The sequence below is a fragment of the Ursus arctos genome, unplaced genomic scaffold, assembly GCF_023065955.2.
Source record: "Ursus arctos isolate Adak ecotype North America unplaced genomic scaffold, UrsArc2.0 scaffold_13, whole genome shotgun sequence".
NCBI classification, from domain to species: domain Eukaryota; kingdom Metazoa; phylum Chordata; class Mammalia; order Carnivora; family Ursidae; genus Ursus; species Ursus arctos.
Genome location: NW_026622797.1, coordinates 30261530 through 30277191, shown reverse-complemented (window position 1 = coordinate 30277191; position 15662 = coordinate 30261530). Strand labels below are relative to the sequence as shown.

General features: G+C 41.8%; 1 protein-coding gene across 4 annotated transcripts in view; it reads right to left on the bottom strand.

Annotated features, from left to right (window-relative positions):
* Positions 1-11020, bottom strand: part of VNN1 (vanin 1) — a 50314-nt gene extending 39294 nt beyond the window's left edge. The window contains exons 1-4 of one of the 4 annotated variants that reach the window (XM_057311037.1): positions 10578-10673; positions 8526-8570; positions 6345-6473; positions 2768-2983 (exon numbers count right to left, since the gene is read on the bottom strand). The gene's annotated coding sequence lies outside the window, so the exon portion shown is untranslated. Of the gene's footprint in view, positions 1-2767; positions 2984-6344; positions 8571-10577 lie in introns of all 4 variants that reach the window. The other 3 variants (XM_044386342.3, XM_044386339.3, XM_057311038.1) reach the window with 3 other exon arrangements.
* Positions 11021-15662: the final 4642 nt, after the last annotated feature.

Here is a 15662-nt window from a genome sequence, read left to right as displayed (position 1 = left end):
AGGTCCATTCTGCTTCTGCAAAAATGGCTCCTCATTCCCAGGGTTTTGCCATCCTGACGTCCCTATAACATGGCAACAGTCTGCTCCTGAATCAGAGAAACTGAGATGGGTAAACAAGGGCTGTAAATTAAATGAATAGTCAGGGCTATGGGAAACCCAAGATGGCTGCTTGGTTTTTCCCAGCTCCTTGACAAACCCCATTTTCTGATTTTTGCATTCCTTCACCCACTGCAATGCATTTAAGATAACTCGAGTTACAGACATTAGTGGAGAAACTCTGTGAAATTGCAAAAAACAGTCTGCCAATAATATTTAACTCATCAGACCCAAAATCCTGAAAAACCGATTTTGTCTCCAGTGTCCTCAGACCCTCTCCCTGTAGACCCTTCGAACACCTGTAGCTAAACTTCATTTAGTTGCCACTTAGTGTGGGTTATCAATATGTCCTTGCTATTGTATGCATGCTTTCCAGATGGGTTGAAGCCTTTCCCTGCCACAAGACTGATGCTCTCACAGTGGGAGGGGACCTGTTAAAAAATGTGATTCCCACTTGAAGTATGCCTTCTATAATCTCCAGTGATTGAGGCACCCACTTCACTGGGTGAATCATAGGAGCCTTAATGAAAACCTTGCAGACTTGGAATTCTATCAATAGATAACCTCCTGCTGATGCCTTGTCTCATGCTAGTATGACCACTACTGTAAGTCTCTAATGCCTTATGCTCAAGCCTGTCATCAACAGGTTAAAGAAGCCTTCCTGGGCCCCAATTCCAAAGGATCTTGTTCATCACAGTTTAGGGCCTGGTGACCAAGTATTCTGAAAACATCATCAGAGGAAGACCTCGAGCCCCACTGGAAAGAAGCTTACCAAGTGTTCCTGCCCACTAACACTGGTACAAAATTAGATTGTATTCAGCGTTGAGTACACATCACACAGGTAAAGAAGACTCCACCTGATACCTGGTCCTGTGCAGACACCGGAGACCTCTGAATCAAACTGACAAGGAAGACAAGTAGCTGCCATTGAGGTAGACTGCTTCCACCAAGAGACCAGATCAAGACTTCCTACTTCAACTGAAACCCCTTCTCCTTTTCCCTTCCTTCACTCTGGCATTGGCCTGGAAAGATAACACCCTCATCTTTATCTCCCAGGCCACTGCTAATATGGGTAACCTCTGGAATTTAGGGCAACCTTTTTATTTCAGACTAGGAACCTGAAACCTGAGCCCCTACATCTCATTGGTCAACTCCCCTGAATTTACATAGTCAAGTTAGAAAAGGTCTACCAAGAGGCTTTCATGATTCAGGACTCACTCCTTTTGGCAGGTTCCTACTTCCTGGGCAAGGGATAAATATAAATGAGGCTCTGATCAGGAACTTCTCCTTAATTCTTGAAATTGTTGCAGAATCCATTGCAAAAGCAATAGCTGCCCAACCAAGATCCTCAGACACTCTGGCCAAAGTTGTTCTTGATAATAAAATAGCCCTCAATTATCTGTTGGCCCCAACTGCTATCCCTGGATTAACACTCCTGGGGAAGTTAAAACTCAGATTACAGTATGTGAATGATATTCTAATCTGTACTCCCACAAAAGAAATATCTGATAGTAATTCTATAATCTTACTTAATTTACTGGCAGACAGGGGGTATCCTGTCTTTCCTAAAAAGGGACAAATATCCAAACCAAAGGTAAAATATCTGGGATATGAGTTAACACCAGGTCACCAGACCCTGTCTACTGACAGGAAAAAGGCTATATTAGACCTTGGGTCCCCAACCACACAGAAGCAACTTGATACTTTCCTAGGCATGACAGGTTTTTGCCACCTGTAGGTTCCTAGATTTGGGCTCTTAGCCAAACCATTCCATGATTCAATTAAAGCCCTAATGAAGAATCTTTACTCTGGACTAAAGTCCAGCAGATGGTCTTTCAAACATTAAAAATTAAGCTTTCAACAACCCCAGCTTTGGCTTTACCAAATTTAGAAAAACCATTTACTTTATATGTAGCAAGCTTTGGGAGTCCTCAGCCAGAAATTAGGAAACAAAATAAGACCAGTGGACTATTTTTCAAAGACCTTTGATGATGTAGCACAAGGGTGGCTGGCTTGTCTTCGAGCGGTGGCTGCGACAGCCCTCCTGGTGGAAGAAGCTTCAAAACTTACTATAGGACAGTCCTTGATAGTAATGACCCCACAAGAGGTCCAAATTGTCCTAGAGACCAAAGGACACCAATGGATGACAGGAGGCCGACTTACTAAACTCCAGGGTATGCTTTTAGATACACCTGAAATAATACTTAAAACCTGGCAAACTTTAAACCATCCTTACAGCTGCTCCTGACCACCATGCTTCTGTGCTGGAACACGACTGCTCGGAAATTACTGATCTTGTTTATTCAAGCAGAGCAGACTTGAAAGATTCCCCTATTGAAAATGCAGATGACGTTTGGTTTACTGATGGCAGTAGCTTCATGGATAAGGGAGAAAGAAAAGTCAGATATGCTATAGTTAGCTTAATTAAGACCAAGGAGGCAAAAGCCCTTCCAGTGAATACTTCTGCCCAAAAGGCTGAATTAAGAGTACTTACCCATGCTCTTCAATTGGCAAAAGGCCTAAAAATTAATATTTATTCTGATTCCAAATGTTTTTCTGGTGCTACACACCCATGGGGCAATTTGGAAGGAAAGGGCATTATTATCAAGTCATAATTCCCCAATCAAATATGGACCTGAAATAATCACCCTTCTCAAGGCTATACACCTACCTGAGGAGGAGGCTATAATTCACCTCTGAGGACATCAAAAAGATAGGAACTTAGGGGCGCCTGGGTGGCACAGCGGTTAAGTGTCTGCCTTCGGCTCAGGGTGTGATCCCGGCGTTGTGGGATCGAGCCCCACGTCAGGCTCCTCCGCTATGAGCCTGCTTCTTCCTCTCCCACTCCCCCTGCTTGTGTTCCCTCTCTCACTGGCTGTCTCTCTCTCTGTCAAATAAATAAATAAAATCTTTAAAAAAAAAAAAAAAGATAGGAACTTAGAGTCTAAAGAAAACGATTTGGCAGACCATGCAGCCAAGCAGGCAGCACAAAGTAAACAAACATTAAGTCTTATCCCATCTTAACCCCCATAAAATCCATAACTCCAGTCTACTCAGACCAAGAGATTCTATATAGCCCAGGAGTGAGGACAGTGAAAAAATACACAGGACTGACTTGTTAATCAGAGAAAAATCTTCATACCCAAAAATAACCAGTGAAAAGTTAATACAAGGTTTATACCAGGCTACCGATTGGTTTGCTACTGATTGGACAAGGTGACCCAGAATTAGATGGCTACCTCCAAATGGAACCCAATGGTTATGTGGATCTAACCTATGACCCTGGCTTCCTCCAGGGTGGATAGGTTGTTGCACTTTGGGTTTTGCTTAAATTCACGGACATATTATCAAAACCATCACTACCCAGCTAATCTTCCAAATTTAAAACAACGATGGGCAGCATCAACATTTCACCGGTATGATCACTTAACATTTATCTTCGCTCCATCAATGGGACTACAGAATGTCATTGGGCATTTGGAGCCCTTAATAAATAGACCGTAAAAGCACTACATGACTCACAAAGCAGCATTTCCTACTTAATGCTGACTTCACACAGATGCGTAAAGCAGTTCTACAAAATTGAATGGCCCTGGATGTTTTAACAGCTGCACAAGCAGATACATGTGTCATTAGCAACACCGAATGCTGTGTATAACTCCACATTATCAGAGAAATGTAACAAGATTGCTCAAAGATGAATACTCTCTCCCTCTCCTTTAATGATTGGTTAAACTCCTGGACTGGAGGAAAATTTTGGTCAACTATCAAAGGTCTTTTTGTTGGGCTCCTTTGTTTCATAATAATATTAACCTCAATTTGTTGTCTCTTCCTGCCTGGTGCCTAGACTCCTTCACGGCCGTAACTTCAAGCCGACAGCTAATCCTTTCTGCACAAGGAGATTCGTATATGTCCTCTACCTTGGATTTGACTGCCTCTGCCTTTTGTAACTCTCTATAGAAATTCCCCAACTGACCAGTGCTGGCCCATAGGTAGAGACATCTCTACACCCCTATTCAGCAGTAAGAAGTTACAGAACATAAGACCTTCTACCCTTAGCAATCTTAAAGATTTAAGGGTCAAAACTGTTCAGGGGGGAAATGATGAGAACAAAGGCAAGAGAAATGTAGATTAAATTAAATTTCCTTACAGCGCAGCCCCTTGATAAATATCTGAGACGCGCAGAGAGTGACATTCCTCAAGGAGCCCACAGATGCCTTAATGTTACTGCTTTGCTAGAGACTAAAACCATCCTTAGCTTGACAGCAGCCAGACCTCCAGGATCCTTTAAGTCTTCTTTATCATATAGAAATCCTTTTAGAGACTTCTGTTATCTCTACTGCCCCCCCAACTCCAAAATATATAATCAAAGTCACATGTCACAATCACAACTGCATGTCTTTCTGCCCACGGATCCTGTTGCCATGTTTTAATAAAAGCACCTTTTTGTAGCAAAAATGTCTCAAGAATTCTTTCTTGACTGTCGAGCTCAACGAGCCTGCATACGGAACCGCGACAAAGTGCCCTCCAAACATTGGGAATTATCCCGCTTATAGTCATCAGAATAACTCGCTGCTGCATTTTATTCTTTCAAAAGCTTTCAGGGCATCAGAACGTCAGAAAAGGAACCGAAGATGACTGACCTAAAGAATGGAAACCTGAATTCGTAACCTGTAAATATCCCAGAGAAAAAGGGAAAAAGTCATGACCTGTGAACACCACACAAGGCATCAGCAAAAGTTTCAGCGCTTCAGAGCAGCGGCTGAGGCGGGCGTTCATGCCTTAAATTTTGACCCCATCTCAGTTAGGCTGCAAGTCTTAACAAAAGGAGGGGACTGTTAGCAGGAAAACCACAGGCCCAAAATGGCATCACGTGGGTTAAGGCCCCAAGTCAGTAAACCAAGACTTAATACCTAACCTACCTGCAGTTGCAACACCCCACGGATATAACCTTTCACCAGTCAACACTGAATTTCCTGGTCCCTTCTAAAACATCCACTGATAAGCCCTACTACTCCCCTTAAGAGGGCAACCTTGCCTGAACAACGCATTCCTTGCTAATAAATTCCTTTCTTCCTCACTTTTATGCCCTTTCTCTGCCTTTAAAAACCTGTCTCTTGTCAAGCTCCTGGGAGCTCCCCTCTGCTTGCTGAATGGGGGTGCTACCTGCCTGATTCATGAATCATTTAATAAAGCCAATTAGATCTCCAAATTCACCCGGTCGAATTTTGTTTTTTAACACTGGTAATCCAGTAAATAAAATGTTTCTGAGTTCTGTGAGTCCCTATAGTACATTAACCAAACTGAGGGAGGGGGTCCTTGGACCCTCCTTTCCATAGCCAGGTAGTCAGAAGCACCAGGTGACAACCTGGGCTTACAACTGGCATCTCAAGTGGGAGAGGGCAGTTCTGTGGGACTGAGCCCTTCACCTGTGGGACCTCTCTCCAGGGATGCAGTGTCAGAATGGAGTTGAATTATAGGACCCCCAGCTGGTGTCAGACAATTGCTTAATGGTGTGGGAAACACAGATCGGGATCGTGTGTCAGAACTGTGGGACCGGGTCAGAGTTATAGGGTGTTCTGTATGATAAAAGATGAGAAGTCTGTCTCTGTGCTGTTACTAAATATATATGCCTAGATGTTAATATTGTTAAAAAAAAGACAACAGGCCCAAAATGGAGTCACTTATTCTAAATCCCACCAACACTTAATACCTAACCTAACTACAGCTTCAGCTTCTCCCAGAAATGTGAACTTCAACCAGGCAACCTGGAATTTTCCCAGGGCCCGCACTAGGAATTAATCCTCAAGCTCCCCTTAGGAGAGCCACCTTGCCTGAAATATAGCACTGTTTGATCATTTCTTTTTTCACTTTCTGCCTTTAAAAAGGTTCCCTTTTCTAAAACTTAACAAACTTTTTTTTTTAATAGATGAAATGTTGCCAGATTCAAGAATCATCGAATGAAGCCCACATAACGTTTCAATTTACTCCGTTGAATTCTTGTTACTTAGTAATATTTAGTGACTAGAACACTTTTGACTTCCTTATGGACATTAATCCAATTGGTAGTCATTTACAGGTTAAGAATATATATATATAAATTTTATAAATAAAAGTTTTATAAATAAAAGTTTTATAAATAAGTCCTAGGACTTAATAAAACTTTTACTTTTTTAATACTACCCCTAACCATTATCCTGTGGCTTGAACTGGCTTCCATAAAAAGAAAAAAAATTATTTTTGCTCACCTGTAAATTATACTCTGCAGCCTCAGATATACTAGTTGAAGCCAGAATGACTTCCCTCTCCAATGAAAGAATGTAGGAAGACACTGCTCTGAGGACTGCGGTCGGTCAGAGCTTCTCATTTATAAGTCACTGTAAATAAAATGAGAAGGGCGGGCAAGAGGGGCAGGAGATAAGATAAGATTGGGTCAACGAAATAAAAAAGCTTGTGGTATTAAAAGATACGGATCACAGCAACTTCCAGAGCGGCCGCTGATCCTGCCGTTCCCAGGGCTAGAGAGAGGGAGCAGAAGTCTCTTCTGTAAGATGCATGGGTGATGAGGGGTAGTGAGGAGGCTGGGGCCACCAGGTGCTTGTACGCCAAGCCAACTTGGTACACCAGCCGACTGTCTAGGAGAGAGAGGAGAAAAGCCTGGAAAGAACCAGCACAAGGCCCTTAGGATCTGAGTATCAGAGCCTTTGGAGAGAGAATCCAAACATGATGGGAGCAGAGATAAAGGCATTATCTGCTGCCCAGAATATCTCTAGCCTCCGGGAACTGTGTTGCATTAAATGGAATGGAAATAAACATCTGGGAAAAGTCTGGGAGAGCAATTGTCATATCCTTTGTGAGGAAAAAGTGTCTCCAACTCAGAGCAAGCCTCAACCACTCCCGCAGGAACCCGAGAGCTCCCCGGCTCTCAAGTGTCTCTCTTCCCAGAGTTAATGAGTGACCAATGGAGAGGAAAAAAGAGCTTGGGGCCCCGGGCTGAGGGACCAACGGTGACCAGGGGAAAGGTGACAGGGTGGCCCTTTCCAAGGAAGCTCCCTGTCTAGCACAGACTGCCACAAATCTAAGTATCCAGGGGGCTTGCTTTTACAGTGGAGTAATTTCAGAAGGGAACAGGGTATGGTCTGAAAGAGATAATTGTTTTCTTTTTTATTTCGTTGTAAGTATCTAATTCCCATACAAATGGAACTTAAGAGTAGAATAAAGAGATCATGGAACAATTTTAATTAGTTAAAAAGTTGTTCCTAATTTTTTAAAAAGTTATTCTTAATTACTTTACAAGATGACCTTGTTTTGTAACTTCCTGTATCTTAATCGACTAGGATCCACTAGGCTCCGCATATTCAGCCTTCACCCTGTGTATTTACAAGTGATAGAAAAACATGTGCATACATTAGAGTAGTTAAGACTAAAGTTTTCTAAGGCTCCCCTCCATTTAAATACAGTCTGGCTATACATACCCACACTCACACACACTTCCGTCGCACCTACTTGGAGGATAAAGGCAGCTCCCACAAATGAGTTGGTGCTAAATCAAATACGTAAAATGTAAAACAGGCAAGACACATCCACTTTTTACATTTTAAGTTTGTTGTTTCAGCCAGTTTGTGATATCTCTTCCAAACAGACGTGAAGCATTTTTTCTTTCTCCCTTTCTTTGCCAGCGCAATCCTGAAAGTGTGCCAGTGGGAGGACATTGTGATCGTCTCCCAGGTCCTTGCCCTAAGCGCGGAGGGTCCTTCTCAAACACTGCTCTGTACAGGGTCATAACTAAGACAGGCAGAGAGCTTGAAATCTGATCAAAGAAAGCAAAAGATTCACTCCAACGCGAGCTTGGATTTCCAGCCCAGACGCCCTTCTCTGACAACCTCCCTCTAAATAGTAACACGCACACAGGATTTGGTGTCAGAAACCGATGTGTCAGATCTAAAGGTCAATAGGAGAGAGATTTGGGTGAAAGTGCATCAGGTAATCTGTGGCAGAGGTGGTTAAAAAAGATGATGTATAAAAAAATTCTTTTAACTCATGAAATAGTATCATTATTGCTCTCGTTAAAACAACTTCTTAAAATAACATACCCATGAAACAGGCCGCAGGTGCATTCTTTAATGTATTTAACTTGGGCCTTCTACACCATGCGAATAAAGAGAACATTGGTTGCCATCACCCACTAGTCGATATTTCTTTTTTTAATTCTCCATAACCCTACTGTTGCCTTGGGTCTCAACATCATATTTATGTAGAAAAATGAACCCCAAATTTTCCATCACAGCTTAAAGATATCTAGAAACACAACTTCGCTTCCATATTGTAGCTTCCACTTATCTTTAAAGTTTTGCCATATAATGTGAGCCAGAGTATTGCGATACTGTGTCATAAAATTTATGACATTGATTGTCCCGGATTCCTCCTACCTCAGAAGGTCTCTCAGGAGCAAGCTGACTTCCACGGAGAGTGACCTGTGGGAAAACATAACGCACTGCCAATGTGGCACCAAGGGAGAATTCTTCAAACTTTGTGAAAGCTGACCCCACAGACTCCCCACAAGTTCTCAGTCAGTGGTTTGACTCTTCAGTAATGTGCATATCTATGTAGCAAAGGAGAGACAGAGGTGGTCAGAAATCTTGGAAATATTTTCTTCACAAGAGACACAATGTCAAGGAATAGAGGAAAATTTGTTAAGTTGCATCTGTCAGGGAGGAAGAATTTCCTGTGCCCTTCGTGGTCCTTCCAGTCAGACTAAGAACCAAGTAGACATGAGACAGATTAACAGGAGAAAGTCAAATTTAGTTTGACTTATGGGGAATCCACACAGACATGGAAATTCGAAAGGCGGTCAGGCCAAATGAGGTACGTATGTCATTCTGAAGTAAGGAGAAAGGCTAGGGGCCTGGGACTTCAAAGAGTTGGAATGCAATTCACAGGAAGATGAAAAAGAATAAACATTTGGTAAACAAATGTTTGCTGTGTCACTCAGAAACAAACAGACGTAGACCACTTTGCTCCAACAGGCCTTGTGAGGGGTTCCTCCCTGTCAGCCACTCCTAGTCCGTGTCATGACATAGTTCTCTACGGTGATAGGTCTCCTGGCGCAGATCCTCTCTCTCAATTCTTCTTAGGCAGTTGTGGCGGAGGTAAAGAGCTTTTTCTGAATCTGCTGGCTTTTGACTGCTTTTTATCTCACAGTAATCTCCATGCCTGCCTTTGTTCCCTAAGGCTCTGAAGCAGTCTTTTCAAACTACAGGTCAGAGCCATTAGTGAATCCTAAAATCAATGAGTCAAGATTAACTTTTTTTTTTAATAAAAAGTGAAATGCAATAAACTAGATTTTTATTTTTATTTTTTTTTGAAGATTTTATTTATTTATTTGACACAGAGAGAGATAGCCAGCGAGAGAGGGAACACAAGCAGGGGGAGAGGAAGAAGCAGGCCCCCAGCGGAGGAGCCTGATGTGGGGCTCGATCCCAGGATTCTGGGATCACGCCCCGAGCCGAAGGCAGATGCTTAACAACTGAGCCACCCAGGGGACCCAATAAACTGGATTTTAAAAGTCAGAGTGCCATTGCTCATAATTAGAGCTATTTCTGGTGGATTGTTGAAAGGCAGGCAGGCAGGGAAAGCCCCCTCCCCCCCAAAATGCCCTAAGAGGAAACCACCCTTAAAAGGGTTTTAAACCACCCTGGAAGGAGCTCTCCACCCTTTCCCATGTGACAAAAACCTGATTGGATGACAGGTGCAGGGAGAGTTAATCAGATTAAACCAGCCCCAGCCGGCCAACAAGCCCATTAAAAACCCCTGGACTTAGAAACTCTGGTGGCAACCCCTCTGGTCCCCTCCCTCCTCTGGAGCTTTGTACTATCACCTTGCTAGCGCTCAATAACACTTACTTCGCTGCCCACCACTCTGTCTGGTCTACCTCTTCATTCTTTGAAGCGGCATGACCAAGAACCCCAGTCCCCAACCGAAAAAAAATCCTGTTAACATTTCTAATTCTAATTTGAATTTATTAATAAAATATTTGTTTAAAGCAAATCTATTATACTTCAGTCACACATCTTGACTGCCCTGCATCATGATGGGAAATGAAGTTCTTACTCTGCACTCTAGTTGAAGACAGTTTGGAAAATACTGCTCTAAAGATACCTGACACTAAACGAGAATGCATGGAAATTGCAGCCTTTTAAACTTGAGTCTGCCTGGCCGAGAACGAATCAATCTGCTTTATGTTTTACTTTGCAGCCAAGAGAACTAACTCTGTTCTTGCTAAAACTAACAAAGCATTCTGGCGGGGGGGGGAACTTCAGTGATGAATGTTAGCATTATAGAAATTAATTAAATCCAGCATAATTTTTAAAGAAATGCAGCGCTGATCTAGCAAAAAAAAACAAAAAACAAAAAAAAAACAACAAAAAAAACACAAAAAACTAATTAAAAAATCCATTCTAACACTTTGAAGCATTTTTTACCTGTAAGTAATATTGACCTCCTACTGTGTGCAGTCCATCAAAAGCACCTAGTGCATACACTTCATCTGTTCGCTTCTCGGACATCTTGTCAGTTAAGTAACAACACTTGCTGGCAAACTGTCATTTCCTGTGTTTCTCTTAAGCTCAGGGAAAGTGAGCTCATCAAAATAAATCATTCCAGGAAAATTTGACTGCTCAGACAAGAATGGCCTGACACTTCTGGCATAAGCACTCCAATCCACAGCTGCAGAGTAGGTGGGCTCACTTCGAGGCCGGGACTTCAATTCTGAGAGCATCAGCTGGCCACTCTCTGTTTCCATGTCGTAGTGATACACTTGCACTGCTTCCGGTGTGTAGATTCCACTCCCTATGGAAGTACATATTTAGAGACTCGGGTATGCAATGCTGTTGTTGCCACTGGTTCAGAGATTCATTCAACTCTCAAAGTGAAATTAACGAGCTGATCAGATGGTCCGCCCCAATCCAAAAAACTCTTGGACTCTCTCTCTCTTTTTTTTTTTTTTTAAATAAAATACGTTTTCCTGGTGGTTTCCACTGGTAGAGCCAATACTCAACTCTTCTAGAAGGCAGTCGTCGTAACAACAACTTGTTGAGAACTTCCGTATGCAGCTGTAACAGACATGGAACAGACTGTGAGGCAAGCTCCAGTTTTAACAGAGCTCGCAAGATGTAAAGGGAGAATAGATAGAGGTGCTTATGACTGTGTTCACTTGTTTTTGACCAGTGGCCCTCAACTTTTATATTATAAAAGAATTTCAGCAGGAACCACCGTTGCTGGTTTTTCGTGGAAAGACTGTCAAATAGTCTGAAGTGTAGGAACTTTATCTGGCCACCTTGTAAAACACAGATTATAACATGGTCAATAATGATGAGTGTCCACTGAGTTGAGTCTCTGGGCCTCTCCAGAACGTGGCTAGTGCCGTAGCATTCATGTGCTGAAAACCAAAGATGCTAGGCTTCGGGCCATACAATTTGTTCATCTCTATAGAACCTGCCCATTTTTTAAGTGAAGTCCTCTTCCCTAAATACTTGTACTACGATGTCACCCAAAATCTCATTTTCAGGAGATGGTTTCCTTGTGCCTCTAAAAAGCTAAACATGTTTAAGATATTATAGTTGTCATTTATTTAACCCGAGTCTCTGACATTTTCTTCTCCCTTTGCTCCCACATCTAAATTCCTCATAAAGTTTCTTTAAGACATCTCTTCCTGTTCTGATGTATTATGCTGAGCCACATTCTGCTTTAAATTTATCTCTCTACCTGCCACAATGGCCAAAGTTGCTCATTCCAGCCAGAGCCATCACATGAATTTTCTCTGAAGTCCAGCTCCTGTTATGTCACTCAGACTCCAAAAGAGTCAGTGATTTTCTATGTTTAAAACACTAATTCTACAAATGTGGTCCATGCTTCATGAGGGGTAAGCAAGTTGAGTTTACAAGATATTCAGATAAATACTTGTAATAGTTACAAATCGGGGCACCTGGATGGCTCAGTCAGTTAAGCATCCACCTGATTTTGACTCAGGTCTTGATCTCTGCATCAGGAGATGGAACCCCGCGTTGGGCTCGCTCTCAGCATGGAGTCTGCTTTTCCCTCTCCTTCCACTCCTCCCCCTGCTGTTCTTGAATGTCTTTGTACACATGACTAAGTCTATCTAGAACGCTCTGACCGATTTACCCAGCTGGCCCCTGAGATCTTTGCTGTCTTCCAGGGTAAAATGGACACATTCTTGGGCCTTAATATTGATCACAGCTTTATCATTCTATGACTTTTATTATAGTGTTAAATGAGATGCTTGAAAATGCTTAGCGCAGTGTAAGGCATTTTCTGAGGGTTCCAATTTGGTGACCTCGGTAATGAATGACGGTGATGCTAGTGATACTCTGTCTCCTCTTCTAGACGGTGATCCTTGAGAAACAGAACATTCGTGCTATTCATTATCACCATCCAGCTCAAGGTCTGCCTGAGTAGGCATCCAAAAAGTTCTTTGACTTAAGATCAAAGAGACACATACAAGGATGTTCAGAGAAACTTTATTTATAATAGGAATTAATAGTAATAATAATTGTAATAAATAAATAACCAAAAATGAGAAAACCTAAGCATCTGTTGAACAGACTAAACCACAGAAAAAGGTCCAGAGACAAAGACCGTTGAAAATGATGACTCAGAGTCAGCTAATGTTCCCTCTTGGTTCAGCTCGTTACTAAATCATATAAACACCTGCTTCCATGTGGCCACAAAGCCTGTATCCTCACAGATGTGCATCCGAAGTTCATGATTCCCACAGTCCTTGTGAAGTGAAGAATATGGCAGGTCAGAGGAAGTCAGACGATGGGCCCTTTGCTTTTTTACTGTTGGCTGGGGGAGAGGCCCTGACAGCATACCTGGAACCACCACTCCACCTCTCCACACTGTTTGTTATTACATCGTAGAGTTTACCCAAGATTTCAGGGCAGCCAGCCTGGCCATGCTCACCATATTCATCAACAGGAGAAAGGACACATGGATATTGTTTTCACCAATGCACCAGACAAGATGCAACCAGGAAAACGGAATCCACGTCAATCATTTTAAGAGAATTTAGCATAGGGATTTGGTTAAAGCGGTATTTGATGAATGCAGGACATGAAAGGAACCCTTGGGTAGCAAAGAGAGCAACTGCAGAAAGCAGCTACCACTCCTAGTGTGGGTGATCAGAGGGAAGAGAGGTGTTAGGGGCTAGAAGCTTTCTGGAGGAGCCCGTGGAGCTGAGGCTCCAGCCCCGACGTGGGTGTGCTCTCCAGCTGGAGCTGAGAGCCAGATCCAAAGAAGAAGAACCCTAGGGAGCTAGGACTCTAATCTCTGGAGGAGGCAATGGCTGGTGCTGGTAGTTTTGAAGAAAGGCAATGACACTGGTTCTGTCACAATGAGAACCAACTGAAAATTAGACGCATCTGCTATGCGAACAAACTACAGCCGCCAGGTGATTGGGACAGGTGAGCAGAGTCCTGGCTCACCTCTTCCATCCTTCTGTATTCCTCTAGTGCCCCCTATCGGCAGAGTCTTATAGGGACCCAGGTGGCAAAGGAGAAACAGGTTTGCTAGTCCTAGCACCATCACAAAGAATATAGAAGGGTGGGTTTGGAGCTAAGATTTTTTTAAAAATTGAAATTTACTAGTATTTTAAGAATTGATTGACAAAGATACTCTTTTTTTAAAAAAAAGATTTTATGTATTTATTTGACAGAAAGAGAGAGCACAAGCAGGGGGGCGGCAGGCAGAGGGAGAGGGAGAAGCAGGCTCCCCATTAAGCAGAGAGCCCAACGTGAGAGCCAGGACCCTGGGATCATGAAAGTGAAAGTACCATTAATTTATATTTATAAAGAGGGAAGTATTTACAAAACATAAAACTAACTGCCAGCTAGGAGGCTCTTATTTAATAATCTTATGAATATTATGCCTGACCACTTTTGTGAAAAAAAATATTGCAGTTCAATGAATACAATCAGAAAGGATTATAAGGATTGTACAACATGTACCATTGATAAAATCGGATATTAAATTCCAAAAAAACCAAAATTCAAATATAATACAATTGTACCCTTTTGTTGTAGGAAAATAACTAAATTAACTCTCATGAGAAACATCATAATACAATACACATTTCATTTATTAAATTACAAAAACTAGCTAACAATTTTTTTCCGGTTCTGTTACATGATTTACATCACGTTTATTTTTAGAAGAGGAGAACAATTTTAAAATATTTGCTGCTAGGAAAATGCACTACTGTATAATATCAGGGAAAAAATTCACCCAAACTGACATTCTGACTTCCCTATTAAAGACTAAGAACGCATGCTCTATAAAAGCATGATTTTGTGCCTCGTTTATTCACTGCTGAATCCTTAGTGCCCAAAGCACGGATTGTGAGCTGCTGCTCTCTGGTGTCAGGCCGGAGAAGAAATCAAGGCCATTGCTTAGCCAGCCCCAACCCTCGGTAACTAAGCTTACTCCTCCCTCCCTCCCTCCCTCCCTCCCTTCCTCCCTTCCTTCTTTCCTTCCTTCCTTCCTTCCTTCCTTCCTTCCTTCCTTCCTTCCTTCCTTCCCTCCTTCCTTCTGAAGTAGAGAGTAGGAAGAAGACTCTCAGGCTGGTGATCGTAAAGATCATCTCTCTTATAACCCAGAAAAGATATAACTTTCATTTTGTTAAAGACAAATTAATCACATAAAAGAGTTTTAAGAATACACATGCATTATGTGACCTCTGATGCTTTCCTAGGACATCCATATTCTCCCTTCCCTGATTCCAGTCCTACCATGCAAGAGATTTTTCTAGTTGTTTTTTGTTTAGTTTTTTTTTTTTTTAATTTGGGCTTTTCAGCAAAAGTCATTCAAATACTTTGAGACAGCATAGTAGAGTAGCAACAAGTAAATACAATTATTCTGTGCTTTCCCTCATACTGAGATAAAGTTCTTGGTGAAGGAAAGTTCTAAGGCCTATAAACAGGTCTGCTCATATTTTCTGCTTTGGATAGAATTTTCTATTTAAGAATAAACTTCTTACCTCTATAACATAGAACAATAAAAATAATTTTGAGAAAATGATCAAGCCCTTTTGTGGAAAATGTGAGGGGATAGATATTTTTAGAATTTTTAGTAGATTGTACAATAGATTATTAGTATGCGATTATACTATACATATAAGTTTGTATATAGTTATTTTATTAATATAGGTCATTGGTATAATATAATCTATTCCTATGTAGTAGATTATGAGTGCCTTTAGAGAGCATAGAAACAAAATGCTCAGACTTTATAAGACAGGAATCTGAGGCATAGAGAAGCAGAGTAACTTAGAGAAGGGTATGCAACTTCTCACTCCTGATTCCAGAATCTTCCCCTTATCCAAGATATCATGCATGTGTCTGTGCTTTGATTTAATGCTTGCATCCAAGTGTCTGAACATTGGAGCCTTTTAAAGAACCCAATTTAAAGTGACCTGCTTGTGATTACCTGGGTGGCTCAATCGGTTAAACTCTGAACTCTTGATTTCGGCCAGGTCATGATCTCTGAGTCGT